Raw genomic sequence first — 21,809 nt, 5'->3', positions numbered from 1 at the left:
AGGCTGATGCAAGATGCCTCTCATCATTCTTGATCTTTCTCTCTCTCTCCTCCTTTTACTAAAGTCTTTGTCTCCTTGTCTCCTCCTCGTGATGAAATTTTGTTTTCACAAAGATACTCTCAGAAAATTGCACTCAATCAATTAATTTATTGTTACCAAATGGCATGGTAACAAGTAGAAATAAGATGACACCAAATGGAGGTAAAACTGGCCCAAAATAATTTTCCAGAGCCAGCATCAATTGTTGGATAAGTTGGATAGGCTACACTTGTCCAATGGAGCTCAAATTCGGATATGTTATAGTCAACATCCATTGGAACAAGTTTCATGAAGATCTTCATCTCATCCGAGCATCGGAGCATGTTGATCCAAGGCCAAGAAGTTGACCTACGAAAATGAACAAAAACAGAATTTATAACCAATAATGCATTTTTAGCTCATTTTCATTCTAACCAAGTTAAAATCTATGAAGACACAAAAAGAAAGTAAAAAGCTATAAAATGTCAAGAACTAACTCAAAATATTGGGTGAATAACATGATAAATCATGTGTAAAAATGAACCCAACGAACTTCCCAAACTTATCTTTTGCTAGTCCTCGAGCAAAACAGAAATTAAAACAAGACTCGAAGTGTAGTAGTGTGATGGCCAAATTCAACTCATTCTCCAATTTCAGTTTTCACACAACTTCGAAAATCATACCAAATACAAATGTAACTTCAAATCTCACCAAAGTTGTCCTCTCACAAATGAATCACTCGGAAGAGAGTTAGAATGCATCACTCAATAATAAATATGAGAATAAAGTTAAACCATAAGGGACTTAACTCACAATAGAAGGATGAAAAACATGCATGATTTGATCTCAAGAAGGATGCCAAACACTTAAAAATTGAAAAATGTGTGCAATTCAACCACATGACATTTAGGATCAATTTAGGTCTTTACTATAGGTTGTAATGGGGCTAAGGGTGTAAGGTGAGTGAGAAATGAAGGATATGGATATAACAAAGTCCAAAGAACTCACAATGTAAGAGCATAACAGTTGATTACAAGACCTTGAAACATCATGCTTAAGATTTTTTTTTTTTTTTTACGTGATCAATTGGACCACAAAGCCTTATACCTCCACTTATTTTGATTTACACTCCTTTCTTCTATTTGAACAACCATCAATTTATTTTGTGGCCAATAACGAAACTTGGAATTGAAATTTGAATCCATTGTCACTTAACCACAACTTTTCTCTTTTCTTTCACCAATTGAGTGAAGTTCTCTTCTTCCTTTTTTTTTTTTCGAAATGTAATATCCCTTCCCAAACTTAGCATGAAAAACACATCCAAATTAAAGCTCATGAGTTCCTTAGAAAGGTAAATTCTTGTTTTTCAGGCTATGGCTAGGAATTGTAATTGGTTAAATGAAAGAAAAGGCTTACATGTAGGCTCAAAGTGGTTACAATGGAAAATCATGCTTAAGCATGCATACTGTTAGCTTGAAAGGTGCAAACGGCTCAAAGAGGGCCTTAATATAATTTCTCAAATGTCATGTAATCAAATTGCACAAGAATGAATGTCTTTTAAGTGCTCAACCAAGTCAATGAATAATGAGATCAAACAACAACTCGGATGACAAGAAAATAAGAATATGTGTATAACACTCATGAATTGAAGCACAAGGCTCAAAGCTCACATTATATGGTTATACAAGTCTAATTCATGCTTGATACAATTCTTTGGATCATGCGAGTCCCTCAACTGGAGAATTATGAAACAAATGGCAAGTGCATAGAAGGTTTCAAACATATCATGCTAGAACAATGCCATTTAGTGAATAATAATTTTGTTTTTATATTTTATTTTATAACATTTTCAATCAAGTCATGTAAACATTCATCACAATCTCATCATGTATGTCCAGAAAGTGACTTGAAAACAAAATGACTCAAGACTAAAAAGAAAACAAAATAAAAGAAAGAAAGAAATTAAGTGAAACGAAAAAGACTTGCTATCCCTTCCCAAACTTAAAAATAAACATTGTCCTCAATGTTGAAGAATTTAGGCATCAACAATGTTAAAACAAAAAAATGAAAGGGATTAAAACAAGTAAATACAAGAACAAACAAGAATTAAAACTACACACAGTTGCAAAAAATAAGAACAAAACAAAACCAAACAAAACCAAACAAAACAGTAAGCCCTAACAATAGTCCTACGCAAGTCCAACCCATTGGAATGCCCAAACCAATTGAAAACCCAACCCAAACAAAAGCCCAAAAGTGAAGAAAATAAAAACAAAGAAGCGTTGTCAGAAGCACAAGGAGCGAGAATTCTGAAAAAAAAACAAAAAAAACAAAAAGGCCCCTGATGTCTCGATTCCTGTGAGTCACGGGCAACAAAGCGAGGGACGTGTCTCGTGTAGAGGCCCCTTGCACATCCCTAAGCTAGAATTATTGGCTTCTTAGGAAGACATGACGACTTTTTGTGCTTTTGAAAGTGCTGAAAGGCATAAATGCAATTAAAGGGGTTAGGGAACATGTGAGGTGACAGAGGGGGATAGGCCGTAAGGGCCATGCGAAACTCAGAAGCGCAGTGGCTAGGGTTAAGCATAAACTAAGTCTATAAAAGAGAAAGAGAAAGAGGCGAGAAAACACACAAACTCAGAAACACACAAAAGAGAAAAGAAAGAAGAAAAGAAAGTGAGAAATCAAATGGCCTCTTCCTACCCATTTTCGTTGGATCTCAACCTAGCTCCACCGACTCAAACATGGGGCCAAGTAGCGGCACCAGTATGGGTGCCCTACTTTGCCTCCGAACGGGGCCCCGTGACAGTAACTGACTCAATACTCCTGGACAACGATGTTGCCATTGGAGTGGGCAGAAATTTAGTGACTCCCAAAGATATACGTGTGTTGGGGACAAGAGATGACAACCGGGTCACGAGTGATGCCCTGGCACTGAGCGTGCAGAGTACAACATGTGTCGCAAGTTTGGGTCATCGCCTACTTGCGAAGTCCCATGAGGTAGAGGTGCTGAAAGGTCAGTTGGCGGCGGAGCGAAGTATGGTTGAAGAGTGTCAGAGTGCTATAAAAAGTTTGAAAAGAGAGAGGGCAAGGATAGTGGAGGTGAATCGACACCAGCTAGAAGTATTGCGAGACGAGAATAAAAACCTATCAAAGATGGTAGAGTTGTACTCTTGAGACATGTGTAAGCAGCTGGAGGACCTAGACCGACCGGGTAAACGCAAGCAAGCAGATCGCGAAAGTAGTTACACTCAAGCTAAGAGTTTGATCTTTGGGAGCTCGAGTGATGAGCCCCAAGAGGCTGTGTGTGAAAACCTAGAAGAGAACATTTAGAGGGCCAAACTAAAGGCTCCTATGGTCGAGACACCGAACACTGTGAAAAAGTGATTTCCTATGTATTATTGGTGTGCCTGTTTGTTTCACCTTTCCCTTGTATTTTTTTTTTCCGGAAATAAAAGAGTCAAGTTGCAAAAGAAAAAGACAAAGAAAGTAGCGTTCCCAAACTTAAACAGAACAAAACACACAAAAAGAAAAAACAACGGGAAAGGACATGCTAAACACAATGCACCAGAAAACAAGGAGGAAAAGAAAGTAAGGTGAAAGTAGAAATGCTCCCCTGTAATGGACGCGAACGGAAAATTGCTCATGAAGCAAAGGGATCGATAGAAAAGGGCAAACAGCTGGACCGTAAATCCCTCATCAGCAGATGTCTATTTAAACCACGCCTCGGTAAGCTGATGATACCCTTCATTTCTTCCTGCAAACTCAAGGAAAACCATAAAAAAAAAATCTAGAAACAAAACAATGGCATCCTCATCTACGCTCATTGATGACCTCAACCTTGAGTTGTCCCTTGCACCACCGAATGCCCAGATAAGGGCTCCTCCAAACCCTGTCTTCCCAAACTCCACATATCATCACGGCACAGCCTCAAACTTTGCTGAGGCAATACCGAACTTTGCTGAGGCAATGCCGAACAAAGTAGTGCTGCTGGGAGGCATGACTGTTAGCAAGCTCACACTGACAGATCATCTGCATGTGGCACAAAGGTCTAACAAGGCTGCGGCGGAGGAGTCCCACAATTTAACTGTGCTCCATGCGGTCTCGGCTACCAATTTAGGCATGCGATTACTGGCGAGGACGCGGGAGTGTGCAGCGCTGAGCGAGGAAGTAGCTTCCTTGAAGGCTCTGGTGGCGGACTTGCAGAAGCGGCTCTACTGTGCCAATCAGTATGTGGAAGCACTGCAGAGGAAAAATGAGGACCATGTAGAGCTGCTGCAGATTCTACAAGTGCGAGCAAATAGAGGCAATTAGCATGAGGCCTTGATCGGTGCATATTTACATATCATTTTGTACCCTTCTAGCTTATGATTTGGTTATGTTTTTGAGTTAAACTTGTGCTTTTAATCCTTTTTGTGTTTATCTTTCAGTTCATTGAGCTTTAGGTAATAATGAGGGCTTTGGATAGTAAATGATGCAATCCATGCATGTTAGGGCCTAATTTGGATGAATGGATGAAGAGCTTAAAGACAAACTCAATTTTGGCTACAGTCCCCTGCCAGCTCAGTTTCGTAGGTCATATTGAAAGCTTTGTTTCAGCAACCTACATAGCTCGGATGAGGCTACATTCTTATGAAAGTTGTTCCAATGGGTGTGTAATATAACATATCCAAAATTCAGCCCCATTGGATAAATATGGAGTCTGTTACCTAGCAAACACAGAGCCATGCTCAGGATGGATTTTATCAGCGCGCAAAATGAGTTAGCAATTTGTTTTGGCCTTAACTTCCTCCTCCGACCTTGGATTGGCCCAAATGATATATGGCTGGAAAGAAGACATTCTGAACTTCAAGTTGGAGTGCTTAAAGTCTTAATTTGCTTAAGGGAAGCCCAATTCGTAAGCCCTTGAAGTTGCTGGTCATGCTGACCTCAGATTTTCTGGTTGGAAGCTTGGTCATGGTGACATGAAGATGAGCTAGGGCTGCTGGTGGGATTTATTAGTGAAGTGCATCAACTGTTGCGTAGATTTAGCTCCACCAAAATGGATTAAGCTGCATCCTCAACTTGTGATACTCGCAAGTGCACGAACCGTTGGTAGTATAGCATATGTAAGTGCGAGGTCGATTCCACAGGGATTGGTGATTGAATGATCCAATTTAGTTTCCCTACACAAAATAGAAACAAAAACAAAGAACATAAAACAAGGAAGAAAGAAATAAGTAACTCAAGCAAATAAGTTCCCAAGTTCAATTTAGATTAATGGATTGATTCTAGCTAAAGTATGATTAAGCCATGGTGTGTGGTCATAACCTTGTGTTCCTAATTCCCTAATTTGATCATTTGTTGTCTAACCTAAAATTAAGCATTAGGAACCCATTAAGCATAGAAGAACATTTTAAACAACCAAGTATGTATCTAATCCCTGTTGTCGAATGTCCATACATACTCTTCCTATTCATAGTTCAATTCGAATTAAAGCATGGTGTATACTCTTAATTCAAACCAAGATAGCTAACATGCAAGCCTAAATGGTGATCAATCATTCAAACTAGCATATTAACTTATAAGCATAATGAATAAGAACAAAAACCATAATTGAAACTTGGAAACTAATTCAACTTGAAAACTTAAGAAAAGAATTTACATAACAAAGAAAAATAAATTACAACTAAGAAAACATTAAGGAAACTAAGAGAACTTTGAGGAAGAAAGGAAGACTAAGAGAATTTGAGGGAGAGAAGGGAAGGGAGCTCTAGAGAAGTGTTTGAGAGCTCCCCCCCTTGGGGTGTTATTACAAGCTTAGAGAACTTCCCTATTTATAGGCCTAGGGGAAGTGAAAATCAGAATTCAATAAGACTAATGCATACAATACTTGAATTATAAAATCTGAAATGGTTGATGCACTTGTATTAGAAAATCTGAAATGGGTGATGCACTTCACCACTAAATCCCACCAGCAGCCCTAGCTCATCTTCATGTCACCATGACCAAGCTTCCAACCAGAAATGATAGCTCATACCTAGCTCACCATGACCAAGCATCCAACCAGCACATGCTGAGGTCAGCATGACCAGCAACTTCAAGGACTTACAACTTGGGCTTCTCTTAATCAAATTAGGACTTTAAGCACTCTAAATTGAAGTTCAGAATGTCTTCTTTCCAGCCATATGTTATTTGGGCCAATCCAAGGTTGGAGGAAGAAGATAAGGCCGAAACAAATTGCTAACTCATTTTCCGCGCTGATAAGATCCATCCTGAGCATGGTTCTGTGTTTGCTAGGTAACGGACTCCAAATTTATCCAATGGGGCTGAATTTTGGATATGTTATAGTACACACCAATTGGAACAACTTTCATGAAGAATGTGGCCTCATCCGAGCTATGTAGGTTGCTGAAACAAAGCTTGCAATATGACCTACGGAACTGGACTGGCAGGGGGCTGTAGCCATAATGAATTTGTCTTTAAGCTCTTCATCAATTCATCCAAATTAGGCCTTAACATGCTTGAATTGCATGAATTATGTTCTCCAAAGCCATCATTGTTACCTAAAGCTCAATTAACTGAAAGATAAACACAAAAAGGATTAAAAGCACAAGTTTAACTCAAAAACATAACCAAATCATAAGCTAGAAGGGTAAGAAATAATATACAATTATGAACCGATCATCAACCATTTCAGATTTTATAATGGAAGTGTTGTATGCATTAGTGAAGTGCATCAACCATTTCAGATTTTATAAAACAAGTGTTGTATGCATTAGCCATACTTAATTCAGATTTTCAGCTTCCTTAGGCCTATATATAGTGAGGTTTCCCAAGCTTGTAAACACACCCCAAGGGGGGGAGCTCTCAAACACTTCTCTAGAGCTCCCTTCCCTTCTCTCCCTCAAATTCTCTTAGTTTCTCTTTCTAGTTTTCAATTGTTATAATGAGATCTTTGTGCTGAAATTTTCCTTTAAGTCTTTCCAAGTTCTACTTTAATTTTCATTGTTATGTAAATTCTTTTCTTTAGTTTCAAGTTTGATTAGTTTCCAAGTTTCAATTATGATTTTTGTTCTTATTCATTATGCTTATAAGTTAATATGCTAGTTTGAATGATTGATCACCATTTAGGCTTGCATGTTAGCTATCTTGGTTTGAATTAAGAGTAGACACCATACTTTAATTCGAATTGAACTATGAATAGGAAGAGTATGTATGGACATTCGACAACAGGGATTAGATACATGCTTGGTTGTTTAAATTGTTCTTTTATGCTTAATGGGTTCCTAATGCTTAATTTTAGGTTAGACAACAAATGATCAAATTAGGGAATTAGGAACACAAAGTTATGACCACACACCATGGCTTAATCATACATTAGCTAGAATCAATCCGTTAATCTAATTGAACTTGGGAACTTATCTGCTTGAGTTAGTTATTTTCTTTCTTCCTTGTTTTATTTATTTCCCTTCTTTTTCATTTCTGTTTTGTGTAGGGAAAATGAATTGAATCATTCAATCACCAATCCTCGTGGGATCGACCTCGCACTTACATACGCTATACTACCGAACGGCTCGTGCACTTGCGAGTATCACAAGTTGAGGATGCAGTTGAATCCATTTTGGTGCAGCTGTATCTACGCAACATGCCTCAAGTGGCTCAGAATGCAAAAGGAATCATGTGATTCAGAACTCTATGTACGCATGTTCAAAATTGTGTTTGTAATCACATGGTATGGAATGAAATAAGCATTTGAGCCAAAATTTCTGATTGTGCAGTCATGAAGCAAACCACTTCACAGACTTACTAACAAAATAGAAACACAAACAAATAAAAGAAAGAAAGAGTAAGAAAAACAAAGAGAAACAACAAGAAATTCGAAATTACCTTGGTTGGAAAATTGTAACCCTAACTCAAAAAATAAATAAAATAAAAGAAAGTTCGAGTCTAGAGAAACTCCACTTTGAAGCGATTAGGACGACATCAAACTCTTTCTCTTCACCTTGGGTTGCCTAAAATGGTGAGAAGATATAGGCAAGGGAGTAGGCACAGTTAGTTAGATATTCCCGTAAGAAAAAGAAACAAAAACAAATTAAGATAAAATGAAACAACAAACAATAAACGAAAATGAACTAAGTACTCTAAACATACTCAAACAAAACAGATAAGTAGTCGTGCCAGTTCCCCAGCAACGGCGCCAAAATTTGTTGTTAATATTATGTTAACTCACAATTGTACGGGGCAATTAGTAGTATAGCAAGACAAGTACGAGGTCGTACCCACGAAGACTGAGAAGTTAAAACTAGTTATGTACTTAGATTACCAAATTCAAGAAAGTAGGAGGTTATGTCTAAAACAGAATTTAAAGCAAGAGTGGTTGTGATTGTTGAACAAAAGAAGCAAAATGAAATTGCAAATAAAAGCAAAGTAAGTAAGTGTAACAAAGAGTGGTTTTAAGAGCTGGGAAACAGATTTGGAGACCATCTGTTGTCTAACCTAAAATTAAGCATTAGGAACCCATTAAACATAGAAGAACAATTTAAACAACCAAGCATGTATCTAATCCTTGTTGTCGAACGTCCATACATACTCTTTCTATTCATAGTTCAATTCGAATTAAAGCATGGTGTCTACTCTTAATTCAAACCATACAAGTTCTAATGGTGATCAATCATTCAAACAAGCATATTAACTGATAAGCATAACGAATAAGAACATGAATCATGAATCCAACTTGAAACTCCAAACTTCAAACTTATAAAACCAAAATATTCATGTTAGGTTACATTGAAGCCCTAGTTATGAAATTAGCTGCTCATAATGGAAAAGAAACTTAGATAGAAATGAGAAAACATAAGGAATGCAATAAGAGTAGAAAAACCCCTTTTCTGAAGTTCTTGTGGTGTCCAAGACTTCTTCAAGTGCTTCTGCACGTCTAATGCTTCTCCAAGAGCTTCCCCACGTCTAGAATGATGTATGACAGCTAGTAGGTGATTTGGGATGAGTTTGGGTGAGTGGTGATGGCTGAGAAAGAGGAAATTCGTAGAGAAATGGAAGGGAGGCTTTCTGGAGCTGTTTTGGTGATTTGGGGCAGTTTAGAGTATTGAGTTGATTGTTGGAGTGTTTGGGGTTGTGGGAATGTTTGAGGATGATTTCTGGATGTGTTGATGGAATCATGCAAGTGTAGAGGATGGTTGGAGTCCTCTCTATTTATAGGGCTAAGAGGGAGGAACATCATGATGAATTCCAACACCACCATTCCTCTTTTAATACAATCCATAACTCTCACTTCATCTTGTCTATGTTAGTGTGGTTGGAATCAATTCCATCCCATACTTCTTTTGATGCTGCACCTCAAGCTTTCTTCACATGGGTTTTCAAAAGTGTTCAATTGTGGTTGCCTTTTGCTGTCAACCCATGTGGTTTTCTTTTGGTTGCTGGGGTGAGGCACATGGCTTAAAGGAGGTGACAAGGCTCAACAGCTGGCAACTGCAATTCTGAGCATGGTGTGCATTTTGATGGGCCCACATATTGGGCTTGGCTTCATCAATTGATACGTTTGAGCAGTCCATCTTGCAGTTTAGAATCTCCTCTTTCCAACCACATATTAATTGGGCCAATACAAGTTGGGAGGAGGAAGTTAAGGCCGAAACAAATTGCTAACTCAGTATGCTCGTTTTTGCACCATTTTGCATCTTTTCCTATCCAAAGCCACCATTGCTACCTAAGGCCCAATGAACTGAATGATAAACAGAAAAGGGATTAAAAGCACAAGTTTAACTCAATAACACAACCAAATCATAAGCTAGAGGGGTACAAAATGATATACAATTATGAATTGATCACTTATATGAAATTTTTTGAAACAATCAATTGGACTAGGTTCAATTCCAGTTCAATCAAGCTGTTAACAAGAAAACATGAATATGATAAGACAAATAAATTCAGTCATCCAGGTTCCGTTAAAAAAAAATGACATAAGCTCTATCATGATACCTAGTGCAATCACCAACTTCACAATCATAGCTTCAACAATGAAAATAGTTGAAGACCTTTACATACATGCCTTACATAAAATATTCAATTGTTTACCTCATCTTTTTGGTATTTCGCCATTGGAACTGAACCTGTGGTATGCACTATTGTTGATTTTTCCCGATTAGATTTGTTTCTTTTACTTTGATCCTGCAAATATAATTCAAAGTAGATGCCATCAAATAGATGGTTATTGCAAACGATGTAAAAATTAATAACCCACCGTAGAATGGTAACTTAATAATTATGTATAGCTAAAACATCTTATTTAAATTAACTTTTACCTACCACTCAGGCTTTAACCATTCATCAACCATTGCAATCCATATTGCAGGATCAGGTACATTCTTTGGGCGGTTTGCATATCTCTGACCAGTGCTTTTGTCACTATGTCAAATTTCACTTACAACAACACTAGATAGGCATCGGTAAAGAGGGAAATCGATGCTATTAGCAGATTAGGCATCAATTTGGAAAATAACGATACTAAACAGGTATAAAGACATCAGCGCGCATTTTTGTTTATTTATGATGATGGCTTTATTCCCCTTTAGCATCATCTACTTAAATATAGATGCCTAAAGTGATTAGTTTTTATTTTATTTTTAAGAGGGTCATTTTTTGGTAATATACCTCTGATGCCTAAAGTCTGAGTCAACGCCCTAACCCAAAATTTTTACTCTCCCTCGCAAACACTCTCTGAAACTTCAGCTCCCTCTCAAACTTCAGCCCCAATTCTTCTAACTCCCTCTCAATTTTTTCACTCACTCTGAAACTGTACCCTAAAAATTCATCTCCTAAACAAAACTCTCCTTCAATCCCTCTGAAACTCTCTCATTCTTCTCTCTCCTCCATCTTTGCCCCATTCTTTCTAAAACCCTCAGATGCTCAACCATTACGATTCACAGTGAGAATCAAGTTATTGCATTCTCTGAAATGAGAGAAATAGGACAAGCTATAATAACTGCTTATAATAGGTAATAGTAACTTGATGTTTTATAATTTTCTGTTTCTCATATTGGCTATTAATCTTGTGTCTCATTTAGTTAGTAACTATGGAAAATGGTTGGCAGCTATTTGTTTCGCTTGGTAAAAAGCCAACAAAGGGATCAAGTGATTGGATTTATGGACCCAGCACGTACCGCACATGATCCAAGAGATGGGAATTTGAGGTCGGAATACATTACGAAATGTTTGAAACAAACGAGCATTGACAGCATCTTTTTGATTCCATATAATCCTGGGTAAGTAAAGTGGTTTAATTTTTTTTTACAAGGAATGTTTGAGTATTACTAATATGTTTTGAATTAACATTAGGGGACATTGGATCCTAACAATAATTGATGAGGACAAAGATAATGTGTATGTCATGGATCCTCTTGGGGCTCGTCACCCTCATGATGCATGGAAAACTGTTGTAAATGAGTAAGTCCGTCTCTCTTAGTTATTTCCTTAATATGTAAATTTTTTGCATTTGGCTTTCGGTCTATAACAAGTGTTATTTATCTGTTAAAGTGGGATCAAAGCTTTCAATGCGCAAATTGGGAGACGACCTCGTGAATTACCAGTGGATTATGCTCTCGGTATGCTTGTATTTCACAAACATTGTAAGATTAATTTTAAGGAACCTAACTAACTAAATGTTGAATTGTTGTGTAAAAATGTAGGGTGCTCCTAAACAAAGCGATGGCAAGTCATGTGGGTATTTTGTGATGAGATACATGAAGGAAATTTGTAAAGATTCCTCCCTAGATTTTCGAAATAAGGTACTTATGGAAATTTGCAACTTATGTTTTTTTGGTAGTTAAGTCTGTGTTAATATGAACCTTGTGTAATTTTTTTTCACAGCAATGTGCCTCTGTTTTTTTGGTAGTTAGGTCTGTGTCAATTGAGAAAAAAATGCTAGCTGTGCTTGTCCAACTCTCTACCCCATCACATGATCATTTAATTGCTAGTTTAAACATGAAGTGGGATCCAATTAATGACTTCTTGTTATCTAATTAGATTGATTGACAAGTTAGATTTTCTTGTTCACCAATATGATTTCGTAAATTTGCATATTGGTTCATTTGAAGTGACAACATATCTTATGCAAATTTAGTACCTTGCACTTTTTAAGCTTATGTTCATATTTTGTGTTTACATTCTATGTGTTTTTTTTTTCCAGTATAGAGCTAGAAGGAAGGGCGCGTACACCCAAATGGAATTGGATGAGGTGCGAGAAGAATTGGCAAGTCATGTCCTAGAATGGCTTTTTGATTAAGCTAAACATTCCTTCATTTTATGTCTTTCTAGCTAGTATTTTGCTTATGCATAGACAAGTATGGATAATTTGTGGTGTAGGGCTAGTAAATTTGTGTTTTGGATGTGACAAGTATGGATTATTCAAGTATTTTGCTTATATATGTATATAGACAATTATGGATATATTTAAATTACTGTTGATATAATGTTTTTTTTATGAGCAATGGCAACACAACATGATTTGGAAATGAGGCCTTTCTTAAATACTATTACAGTAACTAAGTAAAGTGTGATGTGAAACAAGCAAAATACCTACCCTTTCCTTACCTAAATGATGCCTATTGTTTATAACAACTTCAGTTTTCCAGAAATAACTGAAGTTGAAAGATAAAAACAACAACTAAACATATATTATCACTGATGCCTAAAACGAGAAGTAGCATCAGAATTTATGTAACCACCAGCACTATTGGAGGCTTTTCACGTCCGCAAAACAAAAAAAGCGATGATGTATAACATAATTCACAACACCACTATTTGTTTCTACGATGTTGTAATTGATAATATGCATCAGCATAGTAGATATCACTGATGTTGTTAGACCTCTTTAGCCTCATCCATTTTAAAACTACTGATGATGTTAGACCTCTTTAGCCTCCTCCCTTTTGAAAGTACTGATGCTGTTTTGGGTTTAGGCATCAGAAGTCAACCTTTTTTTGGCACCCGGAAATCATATAGGCATCGGAGTTTCCTTGATATACGATGTAGTAAGTGATAAACAGCGACGGAGAATATCCGTTGTCTATAACATAGGAATAGGCAACAGTCACCAATACCACGGTATTTATGTGTAATAGGCAACGGATTTTATCCGTTGCTAAAGCCCTTTTTTGGCATAGTGTGTATTTTTGAAAAATTGGCCTTCTCAAGTTCCACATCCAATCATCAATTTTTTTTTTAATATGTCCAGTGAATGCAACCTTCAATCCTTCCTCAGAACATGTGTAAGTATATCCAGCTTCGATGAAACGCTCAAATAATAGATTTACTTGAGTCTCTGGATAATCTCAAAATTTTACTGAAGCTCCTTTAATCTCTTGCTTGAAAAGTACACCTATATTCCGAGCAGCTTCTTTGGTTACAATGCTGGAGGAAATTGAAATCATTAAAGAACTTTATATGCCATCAAATAAACTAATAAGTGATAATTAATTAAGCTACACTTGTCGAAGTCTAAGAAATAACTAGAATAACTATTGGTAATAGCAATAAGTAGTGTATATGTTTACCTTATCTTATATATTTCAATCAGCATACCCTTTCCTTTTCCTCCCTTGGCCTTCCCTTGGCCTTTTTTTTCCCAGCACTTAATCCTATTTTAAGAACAACAATTAATAACATAATATTATTTATAGTTTTCAAATAATATAAGCTATACCTTGGGTATTTGAAGGTTGAGTCTCAGAGCATGTCTCTTGAGTTTCTTGTACTTCATTATCATGAGATGGTTCAACAGAGGCATGTTGGACTGCAGAGGATCTAAGTAACTTTCCCTGTTCATTGGTTGATGATGTATTGCGACTCCTTCCTTTTCTTGCCATAGATACCATTTGTGTTTATTAGCAAAATAGACAATAATAGAAAAGAAATACTATTATAATAGAATTAGACATAAAACAATCAAAACAGAAATAAAAAATACTCCACCAAATATAATAACAATTGAAATAACCAAAGAGTTTCGTATTCCAAACATAAATAAAAATACTATCCATTTATAAATAAAACATTTACGACACCAAATAATAAAAAGAATCACACTATATCTCATTCCAAATCCATATGATTAGTCTCATCCTCGTCCTCATCCCCACTGTTATTAATATCATTACTTTCGTCTTCATTTTGGTTGGTAGTTGCGTGTATACACCTTTGAGCCTCTTGTTCTTGGTATGGTTCTCCTTCATCATTAGGCATTTCATAAACATTTCTAGCCTTCGTTTCCACCACCACACTCCATGTCTTATTCTTTATTTCTTTGACGTAAAACACTTGTGTTGCTTGGCTTGCCAACACAAATGGATCCTTAGTATGTAACTTGCGTGTTGTGTTAACACTTGTAATCCCATAACAATCAATCTTATAACCCCTTCCTCTTTGGGTTGTATCATAACACTTGTAATCCCATAACGATCAATCTTATAACCCCTTCCTCTTTGGGTTGTATCATACCAATTGCAATTGAACAATACAACCCTTTTCTTCTGTGCATAACAAAGCTCTACAATTTCTGTTAATGTTCCATACCAAGGAACATCATCAATTTGATTCTCCCCTTTAACCATGACACTGCTATTTTGTGTTTTTTTATTCTCATCACGATGCAAGGTATGGAACCTAAACCAGCTCATATTGTAACCAGAATAGTAAGTGGCTCGCCTTTCAGGACCATGGACCAAAGCAAGCATTTCCTTACTCACTTTCCCGTCCTTGTATAGTTGTTCAATCTACAAGTTAAGAAAAATATATTTCAATGACCCTTATATGATCCCAACACTTAAAGTGAAATTGCAAACCAAAAAAAAATATTTTCTTACTCTCTTTTCAAACCAATTGGCAAATTGATGCCTATGTGTCCCATCCACATCTTGGACTCCATAGTGGACTAGAGAAGTTTTATGTTCTCTGCACGCATGAGATAACAATGCATATGTTAACAAACAAGTTAATGTATGCTCATATTCTCTCAATGAGTGTGAAGATTTCTTACTGAATAAAAGGCTCAGAATCATCATTATTTGTTAAGACATAATATGTGGCATCCTTGTGAAGCTCGATACTCATCTCCCTTAATTCACTTTTCCCAAAAGCTTTACCAGATGCTGAAAATATGGATAATTCAGAAGCATCAAATGATGGTTGTCATCTCTCATTCCCAGTATGCGTAGATCTCTAGGAGTCACAAGACTCCTCGCAACCCCAATGGCAACATCGTTGTCAAGGAGTAACGAGTCATTGACGGTCACGGGTCCTTGTGAGGACGCAAAATAGGGCACCCAGATTGGTGCAAGTGATTGAACCCTTGTCAGTGTTGGGGGAGCTAAATTAAGATCCATAGAAGATTGGAAGGAATAAGACATTTTCTTTCTGCTTTCCTTTCCTTTTCTCTCTTTTCTCTTTCTTCTTTCCTCTCTCTCTTTCCTTCGCTTCTAGTTTAGAGAAACCCTAACAATTACAGCTTCAATCGTCCCCAAACCATTTGTCGCGACATGCACGGACGCGTTCAAGAAGTCGTCTCTACTTTCCATGACGCCGTAATTGTCTGCGCCATGGGAGGAGAGATATACTCCTATATTGTTTTTTATTAGGTTATTAATATTATATTAGAGACAACATGATGAAATGTCATGAGTGTTGTAAAGTGAGAGATGAAGCCCACATGAGTAAAAGAGGATGTATTAGTCAAAAGATGAAATAATGATGTTGGATAGGAGAATCATGATGTCTCCCTTGTGACTCACGAGAGCCATTTGCCTTGCATTTTCTACTTGTAAAGATATACCAACGAAGAAGACATAGAAAATGACTCAATGAAAACATCAGACTTCTATGTTTTCTCTATATCTCAATTCTCTCTACAATCTCTTTAGTTTTATAACACGTTATCAACACGAATTTGCTCTCAAATATACCAGCTGAATTCACTGATGAAACCCAGATCTTTTATTCCATTTTCTTCTTCCTCAACATCATCATCATGAACTGATCTCTGCTTCCAAACCCTCACACTCACATACACAACAACACAGACTGCCCCAAGTTCCTTCAATAGCCGCTCACCATCGTTGGGGTCTCGATCATGGTGGCTGGGTTCGTGACAGATCAAATTAGGATCCATTCCATATTTGGAGCTTTTTATGCTTGGCCTAACAATTCCAAAAGGAGGATGGTTTGCAGACAGGTTGACAGAGAGAAGAAAATGTAACGGTGTCCCGGTGTTCACACCGAAAGGATAAGCTCCCTGCCTCTTACTTTTCTTTTATTATTTTTTTATTTCTTTACAATATTTAATACATAACAAGATTAGTGCAGACATACTGGTGACAGTGGAAAAGCACAGGCCTGGAATCAAACCTGCACAAGAACCAATTTAATACGACAAAATATGTTGAAAAGCAGTTTTTGACTTAATATATATAATGATAAAAAGAAAAGAACATATGCAATTGGGAGCATGCATTAGCACAAAGAACATACCCTTATCATTCGTTTACTTTTATATGGTTACCTTTTATATTATATAAACTATTTATATATATATATATATATATAGAGTAATTCTATGGATGGTTTCACTTCTTATATTTTTAGTGTGGCGTGGGTTTATCGTTCACGCAACTTCCTTTACTTTTATTTAAAAGTATGAAGTAGAATTAGTGTCCATACAAACACATTTACTTTATTATTGTATGGTGCGGAATTAACTCCCATACAACAAGCAATTTACTTTATGAATTTACTTTATCGCACACTTACATTTATTTAAAGTATGGTGCGGGTTTATCGTCCATACCAACAATTTATTTACCAGCTATTTATTTACAAGCTATTTATTTTATGAATTAATTGTGTGGTATGATGAGTTTTTACAACATACAGAGATCAGGACCAGAAGTTCCTTGATCCTCATCATACAACTACATCAGGACCTGAAGATCCTTGATGATGATAATGATATGAGAGCTGGCAGTCTCTTCGGTACTATATTTGTAAACAAGAGATCGGACCTGAAGATCCTTGATCCTTGACATGTAAATAAGGACCTAGAGTTCCTTGATAATGTAACAGTACCGTATTGGTTAATAGTGCCGTACACATGAATAGTAATTATACTGGAAAATGTACTGTACGCATGAATAGACACATATTCATGACCTGATGAATAGTACCATATACATGAATAGTAACGTATGCATAAATATTAACCATTTTGGGTAAACCGTCACTATATACAAAAGGGAACCTGCAGTCCCTTAAACTCATGAATGAGCAATTAAATGAGATGCCAGAAGTTCCTCAAAACATGGACAATTATGTAAGGACCTGAAGTCCCAAAATATGTACACGAAATTATAAAAATGTCCATACCATGAGAATATGTGATTTTGGCCCGAAGTTCAAAATCTAAAAGTATTGAATGTCCACACCATGAAAACATGAAATTTTGGCCTGAAGTTCAAAATTTGACAGTATTGAGAACCTGAAGTTCCAACAGTTAAATGGACAACCCTTGAGGTATTATTGCAAATTGTGGTACACCACATCATTCTATGGCATAAGAAAATGATGAATTTAATAAAGTTCGATTCTGTTACAATCGACACCTCAAGGAAGAAATATATTTTGTGAATCCCAATTGTTAAGAATACACCGTGAAATGGATAATATCGGGATAAACCTCGAAGGATGAATTGAGGCTCCTCACATATTTTGTCATATTATATGATCTGGATTTAAAGCTATATAATGTGTCATGAAGTGTAAACCCTTAAATAAAATCCCTGAAGGATTGAAATTGCATGAAGCAAGTCCCTGAAGGACATGTGCCTGAAGCACAAAATCTGTACTCAATACTAATATGTATAAATTGCCTTAGTGAGTACATTAATTATAATATGATTGCAACACATTACAACTCCCGAAGAGTTGATAATTGATCAAAACTCCTGAAGAGTTAATACTTGGTTAAAACTCTTGAAGAGTTCAAGAAATATTTGTCTTGGCCTGAAGATCGAGCATTATGCCAACAAGATTCTTGCTTATACTAAGAAAGTATTGAAGCATCTTTATGTGGATTATCCGTTAGGTACTTAAATGATTTTCCAGAAATATACTGGACCGGACATTGTATTTTCCAAATAAAGCTCAACTCTATCACCAACACTTTGGGATGATGTGAGGCATAAATGATACTATCTCCGCATAACACCATATATAGGCATATTCTTTTCAAGTGAACTTACAAATAGCCCAGATTTTGTTGGATACGCGGACTCTGAAAATTTCTATGGTCGCTTACTGGAAAACGTTAGTCATGAAGATTACAGGTGGAGATATTCTTCAGGGGGAGCATTCAACAATATTACAAGATTGACTCACAGAAGCAGTGCCAACTATGATATTCAAAAAGATGATCAACAATATAGCTTAAAGATATTTTGTCAAGCATCAGGGAGAGCGTGCTGTCAATAAAGATCTTCTCACATTGTACTCTTTTTTCTTCATCCAGGTTTTTATCCCACTAGGTTTTTCCTGGCATGGTTTTAACTAGGCAGTGTCGCACGCGCATCAATATACACAAAATTTTATGTTACACATGGTTATGTACTCTTTTTCCCTTTGACAAGTTTTTGTCCCACTGGGTTTTACTAGCAAGGTTTTTAACGACGCATATTCCATACATGTGGTCTTCAAGGGGGAGTGTTGTAAAGTGAGAGATGAAGCCCACATGAGTAAAAGAGGTTGTATTAGTCAAAAGATGAAATAATGATGTTGGATAGGAGAATCATGATGTCTCCCTTGTGACTCACGGGAGCCATTTGCCTTGCCTATAAAGAGGCATCATTTTCTACTTGTAAAGATATACCAACGAAGAAGACATAGAAAATAACTCAATATCAGACTTCTATGCTTTCTCTATATCTCAATTCTCTCTACAATCTCTTTAGTTTTATAACAATGAGTTTTATTTGTTGTTTTTGTCAAAGTAATATTAAACAAATGAAAAAGTACAAGACAAAGAGACATGTCGGCTGGCATATAATGGGCTAATATTTTTGGAAGTGAAAATAACTGTGTCAAATTTACACTCAGTTTAATTGAAGATTCCGGGCATATATAATCTTCTAGCTACTGACCCAAATGACAATTAAAGAACGAAAAGAATAAACCTCACGTGTAACACTCAAATTGCTATTTAATTAAAACTTTCTACAAGGGGGAGTAAGAAGGAGGGGGAATTTGGACAAGGCTAAAACTGAAAGTGGTAGAATTATAAGGGCCATTCATTCCAAAGCTTTATCTTATCCACTGCTATCTCAGACTAGCCAATTATTATAAAAGCTAATTTTGTCCTATCAGATATATTATAACGGGCCAACATAGTGACATACAGTTAAAAAAAAAATTATATACAGAGAAAAGCTTAAAACAGCTTGCCATTTGAACATCATCAACATGAAGGGGTTTTTTTGCAATGATGGGAAGACATCATCATTTGTCTTTAATAATGCTGTTTTTTGCTATGATGGGAAGACATCTCCTTTTTTCCTTATTCCCTTCATCCCATATTCTACTACCATCTCTCTGCACTTCATTTTTTTTTTTCTCGTACTCCACCTTCTTTCTTGTTCTCTATTTTTCTCATACTCCGTTTCATTAATTTATCTATTAGATGGGCAAACCATTACCCTCCCTCTCTCCTGGTCTTGATTTATTCCAAGGGTGTTCTTCCTTCCAAGTGGGCGTGGCATGTTAAGTGGGCTACTATCACGTTGCCTTATTTATGGTGTTGTTCTATTTGATCTTTGTATTTGCATCTCAACAATTAATCATACAATTTTATTAAGTTAGTTTTTTTTTTTTTTGTTAAGTTAGTTTTTTTTTACGTGGTGTGGTTAGTTAGTTTTTTTTACTGAGTGTTAAAAACAAATTTTATTTCACTTCAAACAAGTTGCATTAAAAAAAAAAACAAACAAACAACATTTTTTTTTCTCTCTTCTTCTTCTTCATCCTCTTCCTCATCTTCTTCATCATCATCTCGCCATGCTTCATAATTCCACCAAAGGAGCCTTTAGTTTTGCACTCTGAATATCCTCTTCCGGATTTTCACGCACCTCTTCTTGGGGCTCATCACTTGAGCTCCCAAAAATCACTCCCTTAGCTTCAGCAAAACTAGAGTCGTCATCTCCGCGTTTGCGTTTACTTGGTCGCTCCGAGGCCTCTGGCTGTTTTTGCGTTTCTTTAGCATAAAAAGTTACTAGTTTTGAAAACTTTTCATTTTCTGCCCGCAAAAACTCAAGCTGGCGACGGTGCTCCTCTTCCCTTTTTGCCTTATCCTTCTTCAATCTTCTGTTGTCGCGCTGATATTCATCAACCAATTTTTGCTATGCGGTCAACTGAGCTTTTAGAAATTGCACCTCATGAGTTTTCGCAATGAGGCGATGCCCCACACTTGCGATACATGCAGCACTCTGCACGCCCATTGCCACGACATCGCTCACTAGGCGGTTGTCATCTCTCATTCCCAATATGCGTAGATCTCTGGGAGTCACCAGACTCCTCGCAACTCCAATGGCAACATCGTTGTCATGGAGTAACGAGTCATTGACGGTCACAGATCCTCTTGAGAACGCAAAATAGGGCGCCCAGACTGGTGCAAGTGATTGCACCATTGTCTGTATTGGGGGAGCTAAATTAAGATCCAAAGAAGATTGGAAGGAATAAGACATTTTCTTTCTGCTTTCCTTTCTTTTTCTCTCTTTTCTCTTTCTTCTTTCCTCTCTCTCTTTCCTTCGCTTCTAGTTTAGAGAAACCCTAGCAATTACAACTTCAACCGTCCCCAAACCATTTGTCGCGACATGCACAGACGCATTCAAGAAGTCGTCTCTGCTTTCCATGACGCCGTAATTGTCTGTGCCATGGGAGAAGAGATATACCCCTATATTGTTTTTTATTAGGTTATTAATATTATATTAGAGACAACATGATGAAATGTCATGAGTTTTATTTGTTGCTTTTGTCAAAGTAATATTAAACAAATGAAAAAGTACAAGACAAAGAGACATATCGGCTGGCATATAATGGGCTAATATTTTTGGAAGTGAAAATAACTGTGTAAAATTTACACTCAGTTTAATCGAAGAGTCCGGGCATATATAATCTTCTGGTTGCTGACCCAAATGACCATTAAAAAACAAAAAGAATAAGCCTCACGTGTAACACTCAAATTGCTATTTAATTAAAACTTTCTACAAGGGGGAGTAAGAAGGAGGGGGAATTTTGACAAGGCTAAAACTGAAAGTGGTAGAATTATAAGGGCCATTCATTCCAAAGCTTTATCTTATCCACTGCTATCTCAGACCAGCCAATTATTATAAAAGCTAATTTTGTCCTATCAGATATATTATAACGGGCCAACATAGTGACATACAGCTTGAAAATAAATTATATACAGTGAAAAGCTTAAAACATCTTGCCATTTGAACCTCATCAACATGAACAATATGATCATAACTGAAGTGGTGCAATGATTTATTCAAAGAAAAGATCCACATTGTTACAATATCCGTTTGATATTGTTTGCTAGATGGATGCTAGCATCAATGTGGCCTATTTAATTTAATTAAATTAATTTGATAAAATGATGATGCATGGGAAATTTATTATGATTTGCAATTTTTTTCTTGTTCCCAAACGCACGTTTTGAGAGGTGCATTTTGAGATGTCCATGTCCATATATAAATGTATGT

At 36.6% G+C, this 21,809-nt stretch overlaps 1 pseudogene; it reads right to left on the bottom strand.

Annotated features, from left to right (window-relative positions):
• Positions 1-20,059: 20,059 nt before the first annotated feature.
• LOC148293681 (uncharacterized) lies at positions 20,060-20,954 on the bottom strand (annotated as a pseudogene).
• Between the last annotated feature and the right edge of the window lie 855 nt (positions 20,955-21,809).

Source organism: Prunus avium, chromosome 6 (genome assembly GCF_965620075.1).
Source record: "Prunus avium chromosome 6, drPruAviu1.hap1.1, whole genome shotgun sequence".
NCBI classification, from domain to species: domain Eukaryota; kingdom Viridiplantae; phylum Streptophyta; class Magnoliopsida; order Rosales; family Rosaceae; genus Prunus; species Prunus avium.
Note: the sequence above shows the minus strand (reverse complement) of the source record. Positions and strands in the feature narration are given on the sequence as shown.